Source organism: Protopterus annectens, chromosome 10.part0 (assembly GCF_019279795.1).
Source record: "Protopterus annectens isolate FY-2018-M chromosome 10.part0, PAN1.0, whole genome shotgun sequence".
In the NCBI taxonomy this organism is placed as follows: Eukaryota; Metazoa; Chordata; order Ceratodontiformes; family Protopteridae; genus Protopterus; species Protopterus annectens.
The window spans coordinates 798105538-798119006 of NC_056744.1; positions in this window are offsets into that span (position 1 = coordinate 798105538).

Genomic DNA, 13469 nt, shown 5'->3' on the forward strand with positions numbered 1-13469 from the left:
CCTTAGAAGAAGAATCTTGCTCCCTAGGCTTCTTTTGATGAGTAGAAGACCAAAGAGGAGCTGAAACAGAAATTCCTTGAGGAGGCTTCAAGGCCATAAGGGCATTAAATAAAACCTTGAGTGAATTCTGGCATTCACTCTGATGGTCATTAGGAGCAGAAGAAACATGTTTAATTTTTTGTTTCTTCTTTAAAGGGTTGTAAAACTTAGAAAGCTCAGACCCTGTGCAACACTTTATAATGTTAATCAGTACCTCCTCCCCAACCAAAATCTGAGGAACACCCCTAGGCCCTTCGGTAATAATCAGCTGTGGTTCCCTCTGAACATCCAAAGCGGACATCTGGAAGGCCTCCAGTGACGTGCGTGAAGCCAGTTGCATGCCTGCTTCTGAAGCAGTCGCTGCAGAGGAATCCAATGAAGGAGCCAGGTGATCTTCCAGCCTTTCACTAGTCGAAGCATCAGACCTAGCTTTCTTGCCCCTCTTCTTTGCAGATGGCTGACCCTCAGAGCAGGAAATTCCTTCCATGACATCTTTTGCCAAAATCTTAAGATGTTGGTTTTCTAAATATATGGCCAAAGAAGAAATCCAACTACACAAAGACTTTGGGATGACAGCCTGGCAAATAGAATAGAATGTATGGTCATGGGAAGCGTGGGAAGCATCTAGACAAAATAAACACTGCTAGTGAAGATCTTTATGGGGAACCTGTATCCCGCACTGGCACTTAGCCTTTCTGGATGACATCAGCACAACAAGCAACAAAAAACAAAGGAAAAAAGATAAGAACAAAACCCCAATAGGCACTTATCTGAAATGGCTTGGTGTATCAGCAAGTGAAGTGAGCATTCAGACCAATGATAGAAGAAGGCATTCTGACTGATGACAAAGAAGGAAGTTCTGAGGATGGTACATCCAGACATCACCTTTATGCCCTGTGCTATATGCAGGTAGCATACGTGTGATGGACAGCATGAAGGCTTTAGTATACTGGCCAGATGTCAGGCCACCCTTAGCAGGGGAACCCTATTGTAAGGAATACTGCAACAGTGAAATGGAAGGACATATAATGTTGCAAAATGCATTTATAGGTCCTGTGAATTGAAAAATGTGCAATCGTGAATATACACCCCCAGTAAATAATTTAAAATGCATAATGACTGCTATTTTAGATGTTTGCATAGTAGCAGTCTGTTAGCATAAGCTGAACTTATTGCTTTCCAAGCTTTACATTACAATGAAATGCTTTTTTGTAATTTTTTGAGCACTTCACAGTTCTCTGATGTGACCCTTTACTTGCTATAAGTATTGCTTTATTTACATATATTCTTCACTATTAATACCATGAATTAGGTTTGTGGTTACTCATTAGATTATTTACTATTGGCTATACATTGAGAACTGTTACTGATCCATCCTGTTAGCACAATTTTCCTGCTGGATTGCTGCCAACACTGTTTCACAATACATAGTGCTACCTCCAAAGTCAATGTTAACTATTTTTTTTTATTTATTTTGCAGAGATACTAAAGCTGCTCAGACAAATGCACAGAACAGAGGAAGGGGAGGGGGAATAATAATAATAATAATAATAATAATAATAATAATACAAAAAACAGAGCATTTGGTTTTCTGCTGGAAATGAGGATGTATTCCACAAGGCAGCAACTTCCAAGAGCAAGTCAGATACCTAATTTGCAAAGGCATTCCATGGCAACAACATAGTACAAAGGAGAAGACTGGATCACTTAGTCTGAAGTGAAAGAAGGAATGTTCATTAATTATAAATGTCAGACATTATTCTTATGGCTAAATGGGTCTACTTCTAAACCCCGAAGACCACATTACCGAAGACGAAAATTCCAAACCTACAATCATGAAACCATGAAAACCCGAAAATCGGCATTTCACCATGGTAAGCACACACTTGTCCAATGTGAAACGGAAAGCACACCAAGGAAAGTTACATCCAGCTAGATGGTGGGCTACATCCCCTACACCTCCTCAAATTAATATACCAACTCCAGGATCACATTACAGTGGAGAAAATGGCATGTTGGCCTTGACATGCATTCCATTTAGCAGTGGTCATCTGTTTACTTACCAAAGTAAAACGCTGATGTTTGAGTTTGAGTTTTCAAGACTTCCTGATTTTCACCTCAGGATTTTTGTCTTCAGTAATGTGGTCTTTGGGATTTAGAAGTAGACCCAGCTAAATACCTACTGAAAGTATAATGTCTGAGGCCCCATGCATAACAATGAACTTCAGTTTCTCACTATTAAATGAATAGCACTGCAGGAAATGTCAGTCACTGCTGCCGTAAAGAGTTCACAGACATCTGATCACCAGTGTATATGAATATAGTTGGCTGTTTCCCTACAGACAATACATAAGGTGGTATGACAGAAGGTCAAGGTACTTTTCAGCAAAACTGTTTTGGCTACCTTTTCATATGAGAAGTAAAAGGGTCAAGTTCTGGCACACCCCATCTGCACATCAGCTGTAATAAAATTTCCTTGTGTAGTATCCATTTGTTCTGATTTGCATGGGCTCTGTTGAGTCTATCCGCTATCATATTCTATCCTGAGGTGATACATAGGGCCTTCAGAGATATTCCCATCCAGGCTGGAATCTCCCAGGCTTGCATGGCTACTAAGCATAGTATATGGAAGGGAGTTCCTCCTTATTTATGTACTGCATGATTGTGGTGTTGTCTGTCTGTACTTGCAGCACTCCCTGCTGCATAACAGAAAGTAAGGCTTTCAGTGTCTGGATGAAACCCATTTCCTTGATGTTTATGTGCTTATTCCTCATCCAGTCTTCCCATGTCACTGGGGTCTTAAGCTCCATATGATCCCCCCTCCACCTTCACATGCTATGTCTGAAGAGTCTGTTGTTAAGGTCACTAAAGCTGCTACCATGTCATAATCCCACTTTCCACTTGTTAATTCCAAATCTTTTTCACAGAAATTCCCTCTGCACCACTTCAGTAATCCTAACCTTAGTCCTGCCCTTGCCCTGACCCAACAAATTCACACCTACAGTCTCAGTAACTCAACAGGTAGCATAATCACCTACAAAGCTGGAAGGTCAGAAGGCTGTGGGTTTCTTTTCCAATATCAGGTATTTGGATTCATTTTCCAATATTGAAAGTGTAAAGGGGTACCTGAGTGTGCAAAGGTTTGGATGAGACATCTGAATTGGTGGCAGCTTAGGTGAATGAAATAGAGCCAACTGAACCTATCAAAAAAGAAAAAAGAAATAAAGGGAAATTCCCCAGACCCTGGCCAAATTTTCCCTTGTCTGTATGAGTACCAACTCAGGTCTCCACTATAAAGAGACCATTATCCTAGTGGGACTTGAGATTGTAAAACCCTGGAGCTGTTCATGCTGGTTTAGTGACTGATGATTCCAAAGACTCCTGCATGAAGATGTGAGGCAGAAGCTTGACTCCTGATGTGAAAAAAGGAAATAAAAAAAATAAATAAAGTTGCTGAAAGCTTCTCTCAGTTTCACTTAAAAAGCAATTTGTCAACATAACCCTTATCCGAGAACCATCACATTGTCTCTTGTCTTAGTACCATTGAGCTGAGAAACAATGACCTGTATGAAGCTCTTATGCAGAAAATGAACTATTGTCATTACTTTCAAAATAATTCACTAAGTGTGTTAAAACAAAAATTAGCAAAAATATTTCATACCACAGCTCTCCAGGTTTACAAAGAGCATAATTGTCTGCCCTTCTTCAATCAGTAGTACATACATATTTCTTATGTGCATGCCCCCTAAACACACACACACATACACACACACATACGCACACACACATGCACATGAGCGCACACAAACACACACACACACACACACACCCACACGCGCGCGCGCGCGTGCACATGCACACACACTAAATGATGCAGCAAATGTGTAGTCTCACAGAAATCAGCAGTGTATATAAATAACATGAGGCTACAATGTAGGAATGTAGGGTAGCAAAAAGGTAAGCAAAGCAAACATATGAAAGAGGGGAGCCACTGACAGGGAAAAGAAGTGACTCCCAGATAATAGCTAACAGTACTTCCTTGTCCATGAATTAGTATCTTTGACATGGTACTGCCCTGCCTCTCCATCCTTCCAATCCTAAAATACACTCCAGAGATAATGTTGTACACAATAATGAAGAAAAAGTAGCCAACAGTATCTTGGAAACAACTGTGTGACATAGAAAAGAACAAGGTAACACAATTACAATCCCTTGCATCATTAACCTTAGGCTTACTTAAACTGATTCACCTTGTCTGTAACTTGTCTCTCGATGTGAGATGTGTAAAGTGTCTATTATCTGTATTAGCTTCATAGGTTCATAGGTAGGTACTAGGCTATCTGCCCAAAGGCATTTATAAGCCTAGTCAAAATGTGTTGGCTTTCGCCGCCCCCTTAGATTAGTTCTTTGTGCCTCTGTCCAGCACTGCCACTGAAGTGATCCCTGGTGTAAACTTTCTGTTTCCCATCCACTAATCAAGGTTTCTCTTGAAGAGGGTTAGCAAGGAGCTCTGTCTAATGTAGATTGGAATCTTGTTCCAGAGCATGGGAAGTCTCTGGGACAGGAATCTATCCCTCCAGCACATCCTATTTATTGTTGTGGTGAGGTTTAGATCCCTGGAGCATGTGGCTCAAGGGGATATGGTTTTCTTTAGGTGAAGCATGTCCATCAATTCTGGGTTGGATATGGCCTTGTGTGCCAGGCAGAGATCACCTCTGAGTAGGCGGTATGCAGCCAAGTACAGCTGGAGTTTCTTCAGTCGAGCTTCATAGGGCATCTGCTTGAGGCCAGTGATCCTCTTGGTGAGGTATTTCTGTGGTCTTTCCAGTTGTTGCAGGTGTCTTGTAAAGTACATCCCAAATGGAGCATTGTACTCTATGATGGGTCTGATGAGTGATGCGTAGAGGGGCCCAATGACCTCTTTCTATCTGGATGCAAACCCTTTTGTAATTAGGTGGGCCACATAGAAGGATTTTCTAACCACTTTGGCAATGTGATTATCAAAGGAGAGGTTACTATCTACTTGGGTCCCCAGATCCCTTATTATGTCTTCCATATTTAGAGGGCTACCACCTATGTGGTAGTTTGTGGGTACTTTGTTTTTTCCAAAGGTGATGACTATGCACTTTTTGACATTTAGCTTGAGGCCATGGTTTTGATACCAGGTATCTGTCTCAGTGAGACCCTTTTGGAGGATGTCTGTGTCAGCCGGAGAGTCAATTATAGCACCTAGTTTGCAGTCGTCTGAGAACTTGGTCAGCCATAGTCCTCCTGTGCTTGCCTGTACCTCTGAGAAGTATATGCTGAACAGGAGGGGTCCTAGGACTGAGCCCTGGGGAATGCCACTTGTAACCAGTTTAGAGTCAGACCTAGCTCCTGCAACTCTTACCATGTGGGTTCTGTCCATGAGCCAGTTGGCAACCCATCTCATGATGTAGGGTTTATGTTCATACTGATGAGCTTGTCTATAATACCTGAGTGGGGAATGGTGTCGAAGGCCTTTGCAAGGTCTAGGTAGGCTGTGTGGACCACCTTTCCCTCGTCTATAGCCTTGGTAACTGTCTCAAAGAAGTCCACCAGGTTTAGGAGCCATGATCTGCCCTTAACAAATCCGAACTGGGTAGGGTCCAGTGTTTGGAGGTTCCCAATGTCTCTGTTAATGAGATCCATGATGATGCACTCCATAGCTTTGCAGACCAAGCTAGTCAGGCTTATAGGTCGATAGTTCCCGGGGTCCATTGTGGCGCCGCCTTTGTGGAGCAGAATAACCGTCACTGTACATGCCACTCTGTGGGCATGTAGCCTGCGGAGAGGTTGAGTTTAAACAGTGTGTTTAGGTGAGGGGTTAGTTCATCTTTGAGCTCATGTAGGATGCAGCCTGGGACACCGTCTGGTCCCATTGATGCTGTGTTTTTGGGTTTGGAGAGGGCTGTTTTCACTTGAGTGTCTGTGATTTCAGGGACACTACATTCTTCTGGTATAGTTATGGGCCCTTTTGGGGGTGAAAGGGGGGTGAAGTTTGCACTAAACCTGTCTGCCAGGATGTTGGCCATATCGGTCGGTTCAGTGTATTTTGTGCCATTCTGCACTAACTCCAAGCAGATCTGAGAATTGTCACTTAGATTCTTGACGTAGCTAAAGAATGCCTTGTGGTTATCTTTGGAGTCCATGGCAATTTTTCTTTTGAAGCTGGCCTTGGATGATTTTATGAGGGATCGTAGTTTCTTGCTGATACTGATCAGGGATGTCTTCCCTTCTTGGGATTTTACTCTTTTCTGTAGTAGTTTCCTCCTTCTATTGTATAGCTTGTTTATGGCAGGGATCCACCAAACTGCTTTCCTTTTCTTGGAGGAGTGAGTCTTGGTTTTATTTGGGATAGCACGATCCATGCATTCTTGTAGGTGCCTGTAGAGTGCATTAGTAAAGGATTTTGAAGCTTGGACAACGTTATCCTTTAGCATGGGGGCTTTGAAACTTCCCACCTTGGTCTTAAGTAACATGAAGTTTGCTTTTGAAAGGTTTTTCACGGTGGTTTCTTTGACCGAGGGTGGCGGCAGAATGTGGATATCCAGAGTGATTAGTTTATGGTCAGATCTAACCAGCAAGGGGGTGACCTCTGGTGTGCAACACTGGTCGCCTATGTTGGTGATGACCAGGTCCAATATGTTGTCACCTCTGGTGGGGGTGTTAAACAGTTGATCCAGGGCATTTGAGTTTATAAATTCTAGGAAATGTTGGGCAAGGGAGTTTGTACTTGAGTAGTTCTCCCAGTTAATGTTTGGGTAATTGAAATCACCCAATATCAGGATGTTTGGTAGGACCTTTATGTTTCCCAGTGTTTCCAAGAATGCAGAGTGGGGGTCCTGGGACATGGTGGATGATCTGTAGAAAGCTATAATTTGAATAGCAGTTTTGCCCATTGTTAGTTGCACATGGTTGATCTCTGAAGCATCGTGCTGTGCCACTAACCTGGAGGTGTGGGTATCCTTGATGAATATGGATACTCCCCCATCTTTTGTATTTCGGTCTGGGTTTTGTGGCCAAAATGTATGGTATGAGTTATAGCCTGGTAGTGCTGGGATGCTGTCTGGAGCCTTAAACCAGGTTTCTGTTACTGCACATATATCAATTTTCTCCATACTGAGGAGTGCCTCATGTGCATGCATTTTGAGGTTTAGACTTCTGACATTGAGTAAGCATTACCCTCAGTTTTTTGTTACTTGTGCTATTTAAGGTGATGGGTTTGTCTTTTGAGCTTTGCCTAAAAAAGGCACTATGGGGGTGGCAAGAGCCTTGGCCAATATTCAAAAGCCTAAGGGTGACAGATGCAAACCATCTCTAGCAAAGCAGCGTGGCTTGTCGAGCATGTTATCCTAGGCTGACAGACACTGGGATCCCCTTTAAATGACATCAGCAGCTTAGCCAATTGTTGAAATTGATAATTTTTTTCTCTATACCATGGTATCATTCTTGGTGAGGGCAGGATGCTACACAGGGTCAGGTTCATACCGGCCTGAGCTACGTGATCAGAGAGGTCCTCCATGTCTCTTTTCATGTAGTCCAGGGAGGTACAGCTCAGGTCATTCACCCCAACATGGACAATGACAGAGTCATATTTGTACTTGTTCTGGAGTGACCTGAGTGCTTCTGTTATGTGGTGGATCCTGGCACCTGACAGGCAGCTAACAGTAACCTTCTCCTTGTTCAGACTAGTGAGTGGGACGTCAATGTGTCTGACTATAGAGTCACCTATTACTAGTGTGTTGGGTATGTTATTTTGCCTTAAGGGCTGTGATTGTGTGGCACACTGGTTTTGTGAACTATGTGTTTCATGGTTTGTGTTGGGGGGTGGAGGTTGCTTAGATGTCTGCTTTGGAGGTCTCTGTTGCTTTTGCAGATTTTTATTTAGAGCTTCCGAGTATGTTTTTGTGTATTTATGTGTGTTTTTTGCCTGTGCTGGTTTCATAGGTCTATGTAAGACTGGTGGTGTGATGCAAGTAATTCCCTTCTCCTCTTGACTGCCTGGTCCAGTCTTGGGTTGGGAGAGCTTAGCCTCCAGTTTGGCTTTATAATTGCATCTCTCGCCTGTATTAGTGTTTGGTGTAAGGAGGAGAGGGTTGTCTGTGTACATGAGGCAATTGTAACATTGCCTCAAAATGCCCAGATTCACCAGTTGAACCAGAGAGTACACCTGAAACTCCCCTTTGGACATGCCTGGATAGGTACAGTGAACTGTTTTACTGATAGACTGGTAAGGTCGAATAGAGAGCCTTGTCCTTCTCTACAGTATGGGGGGGGGGTCTAGTGCTAAGGTTTATTAGTGTTTGCTATGAGTTTTGAGCAAGTGCCGGGATGAGAAGTGAATAGTTTGAATGCTTAAGTTGAAAATTTGTCTAGTTCCAAGGGAAAAATTGAAGAATTGACTTTGTGGAGCCAGGAATAGTTATACCACAGCTAATCGGCACTGCCCGGCACACAAAACCACTCAAATGCAGGTTTTATCGCAGGGAAATGAAAGAGATAGAATTTAGTCCAAAATGGCCAATAAACTACTAATTTCTGGGCTGAAACCACTCCTCCAGGGACAGATAGGCTGCTCAAAGCTCCCTCTCTCACAGTGGACAGAGAATCTTCCTTCTATCCAAGTATGATATTGTATATAACCATGAGTTGTTCTTACATTGTGATATACTCACCTGAGCTGTGCCTGTAAATGATCCACTGAGATTAGTGTAATAACATAGTAACCAAATGTAAGCTAAAAATAAGTAGTTTTAGAACACTACTGCATGAATAACATGTATGTGGTGTTCCATATACAAGTTTCGCAAAAGTAAGAAAGCCATCAACATTTCTATTTTTAACTGCTTGTCTCTGACTCCACCTTGCTCTATATCATGTAAACAAAGCATATCAGAAACACTGAGATCCTAAGTGTTCTCATCATGAACTACTGTGAAATCTATGCCTAACTAGGCTAATGGGATCTGATATATAGTAGTAATGTTAGCATACATGCCCCACAGTGGGATACAGTAAAAGGTACCCAGTGGCATAAGCTAAGAATCTCACCAGAAACTACAGGTTAGCACTCACATTCCTTCCCACTGTCCTCAAACAAAACTAGACAAATAGAAAAAAATACCCCACACTTGGTTGTATTCAGTTTCAAGAATAAAAAAAATAATAAAAATTAATCCAAAAAGGATGAAAATATGACCCATGTGTAAATAAATGCCTGTTTTCAACTGATTTAAAATATGACACTTGTAAATTAAACAAATAAGTAAAGAAAACCTATACTACAATGTATTATTTTCCATGGTCATAAAACATGTGGTTGCACTATCTTTAGAAGAAAATGAATTACTCATTAAATAGATTTGTCTTTAAACATTTTACTCGAGGAATTTCCAAGATGGGTACACAATGAGTAAAGGCTTACTTTTCACTTTCCCAGTATGAAAACAGAAACTTTTGTGTAAATTTTAGTTACTGGCTAGTAAGTACACTGCCTGCATACCAGCAAAGACGAAATTTAGAAAACTTGAAAGAAAATCAACCACAAAAGATGAGGGGAAAACACGGTCTGGGAAGAATCCTGCAGCTGTTTGGCAAAAGGCAGTTCAAGCTCCAGCTTTGGTGCAAGACATGACTTCCAGTAATCTAGAAGAAAAAAAAGTCAAATGTACTCAGAGCTGATTAAAATAAACAAAACCCTGAAAGAGTTTATCAACTCAAATAACAAAAGGCAGAAAAAATGGAAGAATTTTTAAACAGATATTCAGATGAGCTCATAAAACTGCAAAAATCAAATGTCAAAGTGATGAAGACTGTCTGAGTATGAGACTGCTCAGGAAGACATGTTTCAAAATATGGTAGAATTAGTGGACAGAGCTCATATGTAAAACCTTAGATTTTCTGCTGTACCAGAGAAAATGGAAGGAAAAGAGCAGATTAATTTTATGAAAGCAAAAATAACACCTGGTCTGCTATTCCACTGCAGTTGTTAATTGAAAGGGAACATTGTTTGTACACTCAAAACCTGTCCATCAGAAAGCAGCCAAGACCTCTAATAGTAAAGATGCAATACTACCAACAGAAATGGTTGATTCTGACAAAACTATGGCAGAAGGACAAAGTACTAAAAGTTACAGACAGTAGAGTGTTTGTGGAAAATGATTACTCACTGTACACCAGGCAGAAGAGGAATAAATTCATTCCAGCAATCAGGGAATATTGAGAGGCAGGTATGAGATTTAAGCTGCTGTATCCAGTTATCTTCAGAATATTTTTTTTTCCTGGAGGGTCAAAGTCATTTTTGATACAGAAAATGCTAAGGATGAAATCCAAAAGTTTGTCCAACAAAAACTAAGATATCAAACAAAAGGGGAATCTGCTGCTTATTCTTCTGATAATAAAAGTCATAGAGGGACTATGCCAGTGCAACCTTTTCTCATGTTCCAAAGAAAAATACCTGAGAGACACAGAAAAGTACAAGAGTTGATTAGAAGATCCAGGAGTATGTTGGAAATGAACCAGAGACTGGGGTTGGGTGATAGAGATCAATAGGAAGAAAACCAGCAGCTTGAAAATTGATGAATACATGTGGGATTACAAAGCATCAATCACATTTGTGAAATATGGCTGAACAAGAAAACCTGGAAATATCGGACATTTCTGACTTTGCTAAACTTGTAGGGGACTCCACAGCATATGCCCTACTTCGTGTCATTATTGTTCGGAAGCACAGTTTACTATCAAAATTTAGAATGTAGGTTTGTCGAACATGGGAATGCCAAACGGCAGTTGGCCAATTCCCATGTTTCTGCACGTTAATTGAGTGAAAGTCCACATCAGCGAATGAAAAATGTGCATTCACTGATATGTACTCGATATTATGACTAGAATGTGCAGTACAGTGCAGATTGGGAAATGTATCCCTTTCCTCACTTTAGTGCAATCTTGGAGTTGGAATTTATAGTTTGCAGGAGGCATGGGGGTACAGGAGCCTTGCCCCCTGCAAAAACATGAATTGCAGTGTAGGAGTTACACTTACCTTTGCTCCTATATGGACTTTACATTTGATATTCAATGAAAATGTCTAATCTGCTGAATTCATTCAGCAGATTCAACATTTTCACCTACTTAATATGCAGAAATTCAACATTGACTTTTGATATTAAATACGTTTTCTTTTTTGTCAACATCAAGACTTGGATAATAAACCTGCAAGCACAGTAAAGAGAGGGAAGAGGAAGGGAAGAGGTAACTGCAGGTAAAATATTTTTTGTTCTTAGCAGTATTTTTATAAAACATGACATCTACTGTATTTTATATAATAAATAATTTTTGTTTATTTTTGTGTGTTATAGGAAAACTAAAGTAAATAGGTATTTATTTATTTTACATTTGTTGACTGGGTTTGTCTGGCTGAGTTAGTGGCTTATTTTCAGCAGAGATCCAGGGAGAAAAGCTCCACAGTGAGATAAAAGTATACAACAGATAGAAAAACTTAAAAATACATTTCAGTTACATACACATAAAAAAGAATTATACATTCAGGAGTACACAAAAAGTTTCAAAAACATCTATACAATATTTGCAATGGTAGAGAAGTGATGTAGAGAAACCAAAAAGCATTTTTGGGAGGTAAAACATTTTGAAAAGGAAATGGACATCTAGGATGGACTCAATAAACCAGCATAGAATAAACTTAAGATATACAATCAGAGGTATATAGAAGGGGGTTGTGGTAATAAACATGGTATGAACTGGTGAGAGATAAAAGAGGAGAGACAGAAGCAGGTGAAAAGGATAGTCTGAAAAATCATCAGAATAGCATGTGTTTATAGTAAATTGCCATTAAGTAATATGGGGAGAAATAGGAGGAAAAATACAAAGAGGAAAGATGAAAGAAGGGAGGTTGGGATCAGGGAAAAGAATAGATAAAAGGAAGCTGTTAGAGGACAGTGCAGGTGGAAGATCAGACAAGGAACAAGGCGTGTGAAAGGAAGTAGTGGAAGGGTGTAGGTTAGATAGGCAGAGGAGAGAGAGTATTGGTAAGATGGGCAGAGGAGAGAGAGGAGTGTTGGATACTAAGGAGAAAGAGGGTCATGGGGATGAGTGCAGTGGCAAGACCAGTTTTTCTTTAGGTATTCACGAGTGGCAGTTTTGAATTGTTTAGGGTGGTTAAGTGATGTAATTTCTAGGGGTAGTTTGTTCTAGGATGTGGCAAGGTTGTAATTATAGAGTATACAACCTGTTTTAGTCTTAGGTTTATAAATCTGTAGCAGGTCTTTGTCGGAGCTGTGAAGTGGTCTAGCAGGAGAGTATTTGGATATAATTGAAGTAAGGCTAGGACAGAAGGAGGGCAAATATAGTATGGGGTGGATAAGTTGTAGCTGATGAAGTTTGAGGTGGTGGGGAAATTCTAGCCAGTCCAGTTGCTTAATAGATATGCAGTGATGAGACTTATAGGTTTGATTTGAAGTGAATCTGGCCACCTTATTATAGGTAGTTTCTAGTTTGGTGAGGAGTGTGGAGTTCAGATTTGTGAATAATTGACAGCTGTATAATAGAGTAGGAAGAAGAAATGCATGAGAGAGTTATTCTGGAACTGGTATCTTTTTTTTTCTTCTTTTTTTCTTCTTGTTTAGTTTTAAGAAATGTAAGTACTGTAATGTAAAAAGAGAAGAAAGCCTGTGTAAAAGCATGTTTTAGATAATAGGACTGGAATCTTGAGTCGTTGAGAGGAGGGACATGTAAAACTATACAGATCATGACATAAGCAAAATTGATAGGCTTTTTCTTACTTTTGCATAGGGGAATGACTAGCTAAAGGCCCTTGGCTTGATCTAACAACAGGTTTTAACTGGAAGTAAATGAAAAACCACAGAATGTAATGAAAAGTTTTCTGTTACCAAATAAATGTTCACAATGTAACTTGAGAAGCTTGTAGCTGAAGGCAACTATGTATCTGGTTCTCATGTTTCTGTGGAGACAAGCAAAGAGGCCAATAAAAGCAGAATACTTTTTTCAATGGCTGAAAGATAATTTCTGAAAGCATTCAAGTTGTTTCCTATGTCTGGGTGAGGAATAAATATAAGACAAAAACAGGCAGCGCTTAGTGTAAATAGAAGCACAGGCTGTACTCTGAATCTTTGCATAGATAACCTTAATTATAGATCAATTAGAGCCTGTGAGTATAGCTGTCAATCTGTGACATGCTTAAATATTATTATTTGAAGATGTAGATAGTTTTGTGTGGTTGTATTGAGTTAGTAGGTTATGGGGGTGCTGTGGGGGTGTGTTTGTTTTTTTTTTGTTTGTTTGTTTGAGGGTTTTCATTTAAACAAAAAGTCTTCTAAGATGTGACATAGGTTCAAATGAATATGACAAGAAACAGCTGTATAAAAAAATCAACCTGA